General features: G+C 36.9%; 1 pseudogene; it reads right to left on the reverse strand.

The window, feature by feature from the left end:
- Nucleotides 1-10,461: 10,461 nt before the first annotated feature.
- Nucleotides 10,462-10,993, reverse strand: LOC119541409 (annotated as a pseudogene).
- Nucleotides 10,994-13,480: the final 2,487 nt, after the last annotated feature.

Raw genomic sequence — 13,480 nt, forward strand, 5'->3', positions numbered from 1 at the left:
CCGGAGCTGACAGCCCCTCCTCCCACGGGACTGAGCCTGGCAGGGAGGGGCGCGGGTCCCCTGGCCGCAAAAACTTACAGATTTCGCTGATCTCAGCAGTTCCACGTTTTCATGAGTGTTGTATGAAGTATGCCCAAAGTCAGATTGCTCTGTGGTGTCCAGTCCACGCAGTTCCTGGCTTTCTACCTACTTTCCTGGAGGAGTAACTAAAACATACAGCTCACCAGTCTGCCATCTTGCCCCGCCTCCTAATTGTTCTTTTTCACTTTTATTATTAGTCATATTATTTTCGTGTGTGTGGTAATGAAAATGTCAAAAATTGGTTTTGGTGATGAATGCACAACTATATAATGGTACTGTGGACAATTGAATGTACACTTTGTTTTGTATGACTGCATGGTATGTGAATATATCTCAATAAAAATGAATAAAAAATCATGAAAATAATTTTTTTCAGATAAGGTAAAAAAAAAAAGAATGCCCACCACAGTGCCCTCTTGACTGCATTTGAAATCTCTCAGCCATTGATTCAATCTTTTTACTTGTAATTGGTGATTTTATTTTTGTCTTCTCTTTTTTTGTTTTTTTGTTTTTTTTTTTTTTGGTCAGTCTAGCTAACAATTTATAATTTTATTGATCTTTTCAAAGAACCAACTTTGGTTTCCTTAATTCTCTATTGTTTTTATTCTCAATGTCATTTCTTTCTGCTCTAAGTTTTGTTATTTCTTTCTTCCTACGTGCTTTGGGATTAGTTTGGCGTTCTTTTCCTAGTTCCTCCAGGTGTGCAGTTAAGTTTTTAATTTCAGCTTTTTTTTAATGCAAGAGTTTAGGGCTATAAAATCTCCCCTCCTCAGGACTGCCTTTGCTGCTTCCCATAAGTTTTGATATGTTATGTTCTCATTTTCATTTATCTCAAGATATTTGCTGTTTTCCCTTGCAGTTTCTTCTTTGACTCACTGATTACTTAAAAGAGTGTTATTTAACTTCCATATATTTCTGAATTTTCCAGTCCTCCACCAGTTATTGATTTCCATTTTCATTCCATTATGGTCAGAGGAGATGCTTTTATGATTTCAATCTTTTAAAATGTATTCAGACTTTTTTAGTGACATAACATGTGGTCTATGCTGGAGAATGATCCATGTGCATAGACCATGTGCATAGAAGAATATATATCCTGCTGTTTTGTGGTGCAATGTTCTGTATATGTTTGTTAGGTCTTGTTCATTTATAATATTATTCAAGTTCTCTCATCTATTGAAGAGAGTAGTGTATTAAAGTCTTCAACTATTATTGTACAAGTTTCTATTTCTAACTTCTGTTTTGCCAGTATTTGTCTCATGTATTTTGGGGCACCGTGGTAAGTGCATAAATATTTATGACTGTTATTTCTTCTTGATGGATTGACACTTTTATGAATATATAGTGTCCTTCTTTGTCTCTTATAACAGCTTTTGACTTGAAGTTTATTTTGTCCATTATTAGTATAGCTACCCAGCTCTTTTTTGGTACTATTTGTATGGAATATCTTTTTCCAACCTTTCACTTTTAACTTACGTGTCTTCAGCTTTAAGGTCTATCTCCTGTAAACAAAATATAGTTGGATCATGTCTTTTTATCCATTCTGCCAATCTGTGTCTTTTGATTAGGGAGTTTAATTTATTAATATTCAGTTGTATTACTGTAAAGGCAGTAGTTATTCAGCCATTTTGTCCTTTGGTTTTTATGTGTCATTTTTTTTTTTTTGTCTGTCTTTTCCTTTATTGAAAACTTCTTTTCTGTATAGTTGATCGTTTGTGATGTATCTGACTGAAGTGTTTCTCATTTCTGTTTCTGCTTATTTTTAAAATACTTTCTTTGTGGTTATCCTGGGGTTTATATTGAACGACTTACGTCTATAACCTACTAATTTGAAAAGATACCAACTTAGCTTCCACAGTATACATGTTCTCTGAATCTTTATTTCTTCACACAACTCCAAGTCAGTCTCTCCTGTCTTTTCCTTTCAATCTGCTGAATTTCTTATATTAATTCTTGTGAGGCAGCTATATTGTTGATGAACTCTCTCAGGTTCTGTTTATCTTTGAGTATTTTAAACTATCCCTCATTTTTGAAGGACAGTTCTTCCAGATAAAGTATTTTTGGCTGGCAGTTTTTCTCTTTCAGTGCCTTAAATTTATCATATCATGGTCTTCTCACCTCCATGGTCAGATAAGAAATCTGAATTTAGTTTTATTGAGGATCCCCTGTATGTGATGAATCGATTTTCCCTTACTGCTTTCAGGATTCTCTCTTTATCTTTGGCATTTGACATTGTGATTAGTATGTGTTTCAGAGTACGTCTATTAGGATTTATTCTGTTTGGAGTACATTGTGCTTCTCAGACATGTATGTCTTTCCTAAGAGTTGGGATATTTTGGCCATTATATACGCAAATATTCTTTCTGCCCCCTTTCCCTTCTCTTCTTCTTGTGTGCTTCATGCTATCACTCAAATCCCTGAGAGACTGCTGAACTTTTTCTATTCTTTTCTCTATCTGCTATTCTGACTGTATGATTTTGATTGTCCTGTCTTCCAGTTTGCTGATTCTTTCTTCTGCCTGTTCAAGTTTGCTGTTGTATGCCTCTGGTATATTTTTAATCTCTACTATTGTGCTTTTCACCCCCATAAGGTGGGTCTCTTGCAGGCAACATATACTTGGGCCATGCATTTTTATCCATTTTACCAATCTCTGCCTCTTGACTGTAGAGTCTTAAACCTTTTTTGTCCCTCAATTCTTCATTTAATACTGACTTTTATATTTATTTGATTTTTTTATGCCACACATATTGAGTGACTTCTCATTTCTACCTGGATCTATTTTTCATCTGTTTTACTTGTGTTAAAATTTAACATTCTCTCTATATAGCAATCATATTTGGTTTGATACCAACTTAACTTCAGTTACTGGCACATATATTTTTCCTATGCCCCCTTGTCCCCCACATTCTTTTTGGACTTGTTGCCACTTATATCTTTGTACATTGTATGTCCAAAACCATAGATTTATCATTACTTGTTATACATTTGCATTTTAGCTCCTGGAGGGATGTAAAGAGTGGAGTTAACATAAGAAACAATACAATGCAATAATATTGGCATTTATAATTATCCAAATAGTTACCTTTATGGAAGTTTCTTTTTCTTTATGCCACTTTTGAACCACTGTATAGTGTCCTTTCCTTTCAGACCTGAAGAAATCCCTTTATCAGTGTTTGTAGGGCAGGTCTAATGGTAATGAACTCCATCAATTTTTATTTACCTGGGAATGTCTTACTTTCTCTCATTTTTGAAAGAAAGTCTCACTGAATATAAAATTCTTAGTTGGCTGTGTTTTTCTCTCAGCACTTAGTATTTCAATCCACTGCCCTCTTGCCTGCCTGGTTTCTGAGGACAAACTGGCACTCAGTCTAATTGGGATGCCCTTGTACATAACAGGTTGCTTTTCTCTTGCAGCTTTCAGAACTTTCTCCTTCTCCTTGGCATGTGACTGTTTGAATACTATATGTCTTGGCATGGTTCTTTTCAAGATTATCTTGTGTGGTGTCCATTGGCCTTCTTGAATGTGTGTATTCATGTCTTTCATTAAGTTTGAGAAGTTTTCTGCTGTTCTTTGACTATTCCTTCTGCCCCTTTCTCTCTCTTTCTCCTCCCGGAACTCCTGTAATGCATTTATCGATATGTTTTATGGTGCCCCCCAGGTCTCTTGGGCTATTTTTGCTTTTTATAATTTTTTCTCTTTCTGCTCCTCAGCTTCACTCATTTCAATTGTCTTTTATTCAAGTTCACCTATTCTTCTGCCAGCTTCAATCTGCTGTTGAAACCCTCCTGGGAATTTTTCATTTTGGTTATTGTGGTCTTTATTAGTTCTGTTTGGTTCCTTTTTAAATTTCTATTTCTTTATTAAGACTTTAATATTGTTAGTTAATTGTTTTCCTGATATCTTTTAATTCTTCTTTTGTATTTTCCTTCATCTCCCTGAGCACATTGAAGATAATTTTTTAAATGTCTTTGTCCAGTATGTCCGCAGTCTGGTCTTCTTTGTTGATGTTTTCCGGGTTTTTATCCTCATCCTTTGGATGGGACATCATTTCCTGTTTCTTTGTTTATCTTATAATCTCTTGTTATATACACTGTATATTATAATATTTTTAGATGTTAGCTCTGGGATTCATTCCCTGAAATGTCTGTTTCTTGACTTTGTATCCAGCTAGTGGTCTGACAGAGATTTTCTCAAGTTTCAGGAGCTAAGAAAACCAAGCAAACCTAAGCAAAAAACACAAATACCATCTTTACAAAAATCAGCTTTGCCTTGGCTGGTGCTGTCCTTCAGAGTCCAGCTTTCCTATCAGGAGGGTAAATGCAAAGCACAATGAAATCCCTATCTTCTCTAGGTCTGTATCTTGTCCTAGATTTGTGCTTGCTAGCAGCCTTAGGAGTTCTCCTGTTTACAGAAATTTGAATGCCCCCTCTACTTTCCAGGAAATGGACCTTCTTCTCCCAGGTGTCCCACTGCAGGATTCATAGCATGGAAGTCTTTGCCTCAGGCCCACTGCCTCAATTGTTTCTTACATTGTTTTCCTCAAGGTGCTTTTGCCTGGAAGGTAAATTATGGGAGGGAAGGCAAGCTGGACAGGAATTTCCCAAGCTAGCCTTTCCCAGCTGGAACAAGGCCAGGGTCCTGCAAAGGGAGCATTGACAGGCTCCAAATATCCTGGGGTGGGGATGAAGAAGGGGCAGGAAGGGCAACAGGAGCTTCTTCCATTGCTTCCCAAAGCTGCGCTTTCTTGACTTGGCACCTGCCTAGCAAATGCACTATTTCAGCGTCGTCCACAGCTCTGAGGAAGTGTACCACTTTTAAATCTGCTCTCTCTCTTTTGTCCAGGGTGGTTGGACACCCCAGAGCCAGGCTCTCAGAGACATGAAGTTGTTAATCAAAAGTACTGATCAGCAATTGGACTGTGCACTCCCGCCCACCCCTCAGCCTTCTCCCACTCCCCATGCTCCCTGGATGTTGGGAAACTGGATTTTTATATCCGTCTCTGGTACCAGCAACTATGCCAGGGGGTGGTCTCCACTGCTGCCTGCTGTGACAGTGGGAGATGTGTGATGGTAACTGCTGCACACAGAGAGAGCAGTTTGCTGGTATTTACCGTAATTTACCAGCCTCTTCCTCTTGCTCTTCCCTGGAGGCTGTACAGAGTTCTCCTGGACTCTGGAGTTTGGAAATAGTTAATTTGGACAGTTCCTGCTTGTTTAATAGTTGTTCTGGAGGAAGGACTGATTCTTGGAGCTTCCTACTCTGCCATCTCCCCACAATTGCTCTGGACTTCTCTTACAACACTCATGCTGCACTTTGAATGTGCTCATCCTTCTTACCAGCCTCGGAGCTTCTTGAAGGCACAGAAGGTGGTTTACTCTTGTTTATATCATCTGCAGTGCCTGGGGCAGCACTTTGTACATAGGGATGTTCAACAGATGTCTATTGAATTGCAGTTTGGAAAATGAGTTGGATTTGTGGAAACTATTAAGAATTTAGTTTTAGACTGTTGAGCAGATAGACTTGTGGAACATTCAGAAATATCCAGCAAGCATTTGGAATTGAAAGACCCATGATTCAGAAGGGTCAGATGGATGGATGGACAGATATATTCAGGTGATTTCTCTAAATACATGAATGCCAAAGAAGTACATGTAGAGATAAAAGAGCTCTTAGTTGAGGATTGAATATGGAAGATGCAAATTTATTTATTCAACCAACATGTATTAATCATCTAGAATGTTCCAAGAACTTGGCTAGACACAGTTATACAAATACACTTACATAGTCTCTACCATCAAAGACCTTCTGTCCTCCACTGGTGGTGACAGATTAGTGAAGACACTGTTATAATATGTTTTAAATGTGAGAAAGAAGAAAATTTAAGAAGGTGGGTGAGACCAGAAATGGCATGGAAGGCTAAAAGAATAATGAAGACAAAAGGAAGAATTTTATTTACCTGTAATTAGATCATTGATTATCTTTGAAAATTCTGTTTCAGAGCATGAGACAAATCTGCATAATGTTTGTTACACTGATTGTGTGATGACATACAAAAATACGTATACATTTTAGCAAGTCTTGCATTTTTATTAGGTGAGAACACCTGCTAGGATATTTCGCGTATCTCCACATATCTTTTCCAACCTAATGCAATTAACTGAATAATCTGAATTGTTTCTTTGACACTCTTTTATAAAGATCGGATTTTAATGGCCATTTTAGTTGAAATCCCAAGGCTCTGGAATCCTATATGAGTGAATTTGGAAGAGACTGGTAGTAAAAAAGTATAATAAGGCTCTTTACACGGTCCCATTTTATCCTTTCTCTATAATAAAGTATTTTCATCTTAAACATAATTTTAGAAATGTAGAGGAGATTATTCAGTAAGATCATTTAATGGCAATCACTGTTTTTAAGGATTTGGATTAAACACTGATGATCCATCTTTCTCACTGCAGTTTTGCTCCAATGCTATTAATGTTGCTGCAGGTAGCTTACAATATCACATTGTTTGAAATGAACAGGAAGTTCTATGTTTTAGTAAAAACAAATTCTACAACCTCTCACCAGGAAAGAGAGTTGCTTTTCCCACAAGTTATTCAGTATTTAGAAAGGTGTGGAGCCCACAATCAAAAAAGGATTGCAACACACTGAGAAAAATACAATAAACCAGTTACAGAAACTAAAGACTGGTCCTGGGTTGCTAAGAGATTATGTATCCCTGTGCATGTGAAAGTACATAGCACAGAGACTGGTAAACAACACAAGCCCTGTAAATGCTATTTCTAAACTGTTCTATTATTTAGAATATACGCATATAAAAGAGTTTGTTAAAAGGTATTACCAGTGAGAGGTTATTTATTTTATTAATAAATTAATAATAGACATGTGTAAGAAGGATTATCCTCAGAGGACCTGGGACTAAAGTCCTCCTTAGTGTGAAGGAGAAAATTGAGTTGTTTATTTTACCATTGCTTCCTGATCTAGACCCTGGTCTGGGTATACTGAAAAATAAATGGTGTTAGATCTTTTTTTCATTCCTTTATGAATTTGCATTCACCTTCATAGTTTGTATTTTTCATGTTAAACACCTGAATTTAAAATACATGATATATAAAACAATTAAGATTCTGATGCTTTTCTCAATATCACATCATGGTAACAAATTAATGTGCAATTTGATAAATATTCAGAAATTATTATAAGCATTTTTTATTGGACGCCCCATCAGCTCCATTTTGTTTGAATTTGAGAGGTGTACACCTAGTGTGAACTTTTGATCAGGAATAAATACGTCATGCAGTATCACAAGTATATATTGACAAATTTAATGCTCAGAAATGAGGTACATAGGAAGGTAAACCAAACTTAAATATGTAGGTAAGAGACTCATTTAAAATGGAGTAAACACTCTTTCACAGGTATCATTCTAATTACTAGGGAGAAAACCATCAAGAACTGTGGAAGTTCTGGGATTTTACCCTATTGTTATAAGTAATATTCCAGCCTGTTACTGTGTCATGGAAGCTGGAAGAAGAAATGAGATTCCTGAGCCCCCTAAAACAGAGTTTTTTACTCATGGCACAGCAGGCAGCATGAGTTTCATGTTTGCTTGTGTCCATTCACTATGGCCCCCAAATTTCATGGGAATGGCATGGGGGGCGTGGCCTAAACAGATGCCTGCACAAGCATTAGGTTGCATTACAGGAGGGGAAGGCAGGCTTGGGGAATCCATCTCTTTCAGACTGAGCTGTAACAAGACTGCTCTTTGGCGGAAGATGTTACCTCATCCATCAAGGTTGCTTGCTGCAAACACAACCCTAAAAAAATGGTTCAGGTCAAGACCAGTGGAGGCCTTCATTCTTTGCATGCCTAGAAAGACTGTGCAGGGACTCATAGGACCTGTTCGATGAATGACTCCCCTGGAAAGAGCCCCAGGTACTTGCACTAATATAGCTTGCATTCTGAAATTAAAGGGACTACTACTGGCTTAAGAGGTTTCCTTCTAGACTGGTTCTGAGCTACTGACGACATTACCTTGAAGCTTGCATCTGCATCTTTCCTATTTTTAGTTTTTCTACTCATTGTTGTTCTATCTTCTATTGTTATTTTCATTTTCCTTGTTAAGTCTTATGCATTGATCAGAGTTTGCCTGCATCCCAAGGATCCCATTGCTCCTATATTCTCTGCTGTCATAAAGGCTGTACTGAGTTATTCAGGACATTCCCAGACAATTTCCCCAAAGCCTGACATCCTATCCAGGGTAGCTCTCTTGACCAAAACAATTGCCCTATTTAGGCCTGAAGACTCAGGCCAGTCAGGGTTTTGCTCAGGTCATTATTTAGCCTGCATCACCCTAAGATGGGTTCCAAGATTCTGGCCTTTGCTAACTGTTTTACATATTTATAGCAGGACAGTGCTCTCTTCACCATCCCTTCATTTCTTTCTATCTTCAGCTTTGGTTTTTTGTTTTTGTTTTTGGTATAATTGTGCACTGACATTTTGCTTTGAGGAGTGACCAGTATTAGAAAGAGAAAGATTTGTTTGCCTTATAGCTATCCCATTTTGAAGAATATGAAACACCCAAGCTTACTTCCAAGAAAGACTATAAGGAGCTATTAATCTACCTTTCTTCTCTCAGCATAGAGCCAGGGTGGCATGGGGTGGAGGCAACCATTCTGAGGGATAGAAAAGGAAAAAAGTGAAGATTCTTGGAGAAAGGGGGCTTGTAGTTTGCAGGTTATTTGATGCCCATGTGAGGCCATCAAATAAGATGATATATGAAAAAATACAATTATCTGCTTTCCATTTATGTTCATTCTGGTAAAGCAGTATACTTGAATGCTGTTCCAGATAGTGCAGACATAATAGCCAGATTACCCATCAGTACTCCATGGTCCTGATAGTGGTGAGTATAGTTAAGAAGTAGGAGAATAGTTGGGAGAAAATAGAAATATAAGAGATTGTAGCCATGTGGGTATGCCTGCATTGTATGTTTAAATAAGCAACAGTTAATTTATATGTATGAATGTATGTGAATGAGTCTGTATCTGACTGATGATTTTTATATACATAATTATATAAATATATATGACTATATATATGTAAGCTGATAATATATGTAGCATATTAGGTCCTTGATACTATCATGGTTTTAAAAAGCTGAACTAATCATTTCCTAATTAGTTTCATTATATCACATAGACTATATATTCTGTGCAGGAAGCAAAATGTTGCATTGTATAGACAAGGGAAGTTATATGGGAAATGTGCAGAATATTTGAAAGAGATTTAAAATTTATGAGTAAATGCAAGAAAGAAATGACATTTATGATACAATGTCCTTGCCAAGATATATTAGAGAAAGTTTATGTCACTGACAAGTCAAAGAAGGAGGCATTTGTATGCTACTGACAGTGCATTATGAGTCTGGAAGCAAATTTAAGTGTGGTTAAAAAAAGAGAAGAAGAAAGGAGAAAACTGGAAGGCAATAGGCTATACGGAGAGAACAGCCAATAGGAAAAAAATATATGTTTAGCCATACATGACAGTTTTTAAAAATTATTGTGTTATATTCTCAGGGATGAATCTGTGTTGACATAGTATCTGGGATTTTGGACCAAGTAAACATGTTCACTTTATATTAGAATCATTACCCCAGACCTGAGCCAAGAGCACAACTCTATCATAACAACTCAACTGTTAGAATCATGGAATGTCGGAACGTAAATGGATCAGACAGGAGTCATTCTGGTTTCAGAATAAAATGGCAAGTTTATGGAATCTCCAAGGAGATGTACTGTAGTCAGAATTACAAATATTGAGTGAAGATGTTTTTTGCACTGAGAGTTGCAAGCAAACAAGTACTATTATGAGTTAACTAAATTAAGGAAGTCTAAAAACATAAAGTTTCAGGACATAAATTAAATTTTCTACTACCTTCCATGGTGCCTAGTTTCTTAGGAAACTATCCTTCATTTTGGAGAATAAGAAGAGGTCAATTTCACTACTCTTGGATTCAATCAAGTTCACTGCCTTGTTCCACTGGACGAGGCTGACCGCTCTGGGGGTGTGGCTGTGCCTGAACAACTTGCAGTTTAGTAGGCTTTGGACCACTGGTCAGAGGAACTTCCTCCCAGAGCCAGGGAGATTCGAGAGGGATCAGAGAACTATGAGCTATGCCTGGCACATACTAAAACGTGCTACTAGGGAGGTGGGCTTTGGAGGCCAAGAAATGCAGGACATTAAGTGAGAGTCTACATGGTCTATCTACTGGGGATTATTTGGCATAAATGACATATACTGAGCTCAAGTAGATTTTTAACAAATGCTTGATTGATGAACTCACTGATTAAATCCTCCATAAGTATTTCATATCTCTCATGAATTGTGGAAGCTAAACCTGATTTGGTATGTTAATGCCACTACCTGAATGACAATCTTATCTACAGAGTCATGGTCACCAAAGGTTACAAAAGCAAATGCTCTCTTCTTGCCATGGCCGTGGTCAGTTATGATTTCAATCAATTCAATTTTCCCATAAGGCTCAAAATTATTCCTTAGGGGTGTCTTTTTTAATGCTGCCAACAAAGATCTTTCTCACAGTGAAGTGGGCACCTGGTCTTTGAGAGTCTTCTCTTGAGGAAGCCCTCTTTGGTTGCGCCATGCTTCCATCCACCTTGCATGGCCTCGCATTCATGGCTGCATCCACTTCCTCCACAGTTGCATATTCGACAAATCCAAAGCGTCTGGAGTGCTTGGTGTTTGGATCTCCCATTACCACAGAGTCAGTGACGTTACCTATGGCTCAAAATGACTCCTCAGACTCTCGTGGGTTGTTTGAAAGCTTACCTCTCAGGTGAAGAGTGTCTGCAGCTGTTCTGGCTTTTCAGGAGACTCTGATTTGGACATGGTGGCAGCGGATGGAAAGACTTCAGTGATGCCTCTTCGAAGGTGTCAATGCACAGAAGAGCTAGAAAAAATTTAATAATCATCTTATTCAGTTTTGTCTTTTTCTGAAAATGTGCGTGTGTTTGTGTGTTGGAATTGGGGGATGAGGCAGGTTGGCACAAAGAAGTTCCCTGAGGTCACAAGCTAATTAGTAGCAAAGATAGACTACAACTCAGATTTCCTGAATCTCAAGTTAGGACTATTTTCCCTCCACCACTATTACTCAACTATTGCAATATCCAGCAGCTAACAAATGGAAGCCTGAACAAGAGTACTGCCATTTGAAATTAAGATGAAAAAAGACATTTGAGAGTTACTATAAAATAGCAATCAATGAAGACATGATTGGTGGTTGGATAGTGTATTGGTTTCCTAGTGCTGCTATAACAAGTTACCACAAACTTGATGGCTTAGAACAACTCAAATTTATTATCTTAAGTCCAAAATCTGTCTCACTGGTCTAAAATCAAAGTGTCGTCAGAGTTGCCTTCCTTCTAAAGGTTGCAGGTGAGAATCTGCTTCCATGTTTTTCCATCACCCTGTATTCCTTGGCCCAGGGCCCCTTTCCAGCATCAAAACCAGCAATGGCCTGTTGAGTCTTCCTCAGGCTGCATCACTTTGACACTGACTCTTTTGCCTCCCTCCTTTACATTTAAAGAAAGGATCCTTGTGATTTCATTTGGCACACCTTTATTTTTAGGTCAGCTGATTAAAACTTTAATTCCATCTGCAATCTTAATTTCTCCATGCCATGTAATGTAGCATAGTCACAGTTCTGGGGAATTGGGAGGTGGACATCATTTGGGGGAAGAGGGGCATTATTCTGCTTACCACAGATAGGGTACATGGAAGTAAAACAATCCAAGGATAACTCCAAGGATTTGAATCTGGGAAACTATAGACAATGATACTGATGACAGAAATCAGGAAGCTGAGAAGAGATAATGATATCTGGGCAAATCAGCCTGAGAAATGTTGAGTTTTAATTGATGGTGTCAAATTCAGATAAATCTTCCCATCATGCAATCAATGAAAACTCAGGATTATAAATGTTATTTAATTAGTGTTAATTACCACTATGGTAAGATCTTTCCCATCATCTTAGTTTTCCCATTTATGTATTTCAGAATATTCAATATTCTTTTGCAATAACATTTAAAGATAAGGTATATTTGGATGTCTTCTTTATATACCATAAAAACTTGTATTATGATGTATATGCTTTACTAGTCCAGAATTTGCCTTCAAAATCATTTTTACATGCAACACAGTTTTGTACTATATATAAAAAGCTGAAAACAAAGCTCTAATATGTCTCTCATAGCATCACTGTTTTAATAGTGTTTTATCCAACTTCAAATGGAAATCTTTTTACATAGTAACTACAGTATTCAAAGTCCAGAGGCAATTTTCATTATAAACTAAAATTAAAGTAGTTGGCCACAATTCAAAACATTTTCAGATAGTTGCACATATCACTAACAGGTACCACCGTGAATTATTCCAAATAACATTCCACAGCTAATGCCAAATCTTATGATTTTGCAAAATTTATTTCCTCAGATATTCTGCTTCAGAAGTTCATGCTGTCAACAGTCATTGCAATGCTTAGGGTACAAGAAAAGAGATTAAGATTGCCAGACTTCTAATGGTATATAACTATAACAATATTATATTAACACAAGAAAAGACAAACAGACCAAGGAGAAAGAATAAAGAATTCAAAAACAGACAAAAGTCTATACAGGAAACTTGGTATATAACAATTATAAATCATTAGGGAAAGGATCTGGGACAAGTGGCTATTTAAGGAAAAGGGTAAAAATATTTTTCTACTTCACACAATGCAAAAAATAAATTTCAGGTGGATTAGGATCTATGTATAACAAGCAAAAACCTTAAACTGTTTAAAAAATATAGTGGGATATTTTCATGTCACTGAAAGCACCAACTATAATGAAATAAATTCTTAAATATGATTATATAAAATTTGAAACCTCCATCTGACAAAGACATTATTAAAAAGAACTTAAAATACAAATGAAAATTAAAAAAATATTTTTGAAATACATATACATAACAGAAATTTATTGTTCAGAGTATATGAAGAATTCCTGCAAGTCAGTAAGAATAAGATAAATAACCCAATAGGAAAATAAGCAAAGGACAGCAAAACTAAACAAATCCAGTTTCTGAAGCAACACCCAAAGGCAATAAACACCTGAAAAGATGCTCAATTCCACCTGAATTCAAGAAGATACAATTAAAACCACATGAGATATCATTTCACCACTATCGATTTGGCAAAAATTTGGAATGATTGATAATACTGAGTGATGGTCAGTGTGTGAGGAAATAGCATTCTGAAACACGGCCATTGGGGGTATAAACTGGTATACATGCTTTGGAAAAAATCTTATACGTTGTTTAAATTGATTATAACTCTTG

The sequence above is a fragment of the Choloepus didactylus genome, chromosome 8 (assembly GCF_015220235.1).
Source record: "Choloepus didactylus isolate mChoDid1 chromosome 8, mChoDid1.pri, whole genome shotgun sequence".
NCBI classification, from domain to species: domain Eukaryota; kingdom Metazoa; phylum Chordata; class Mammalia; order Pilosa; family Megalonychidae; genus Choloepus; species Choloepus didactylus.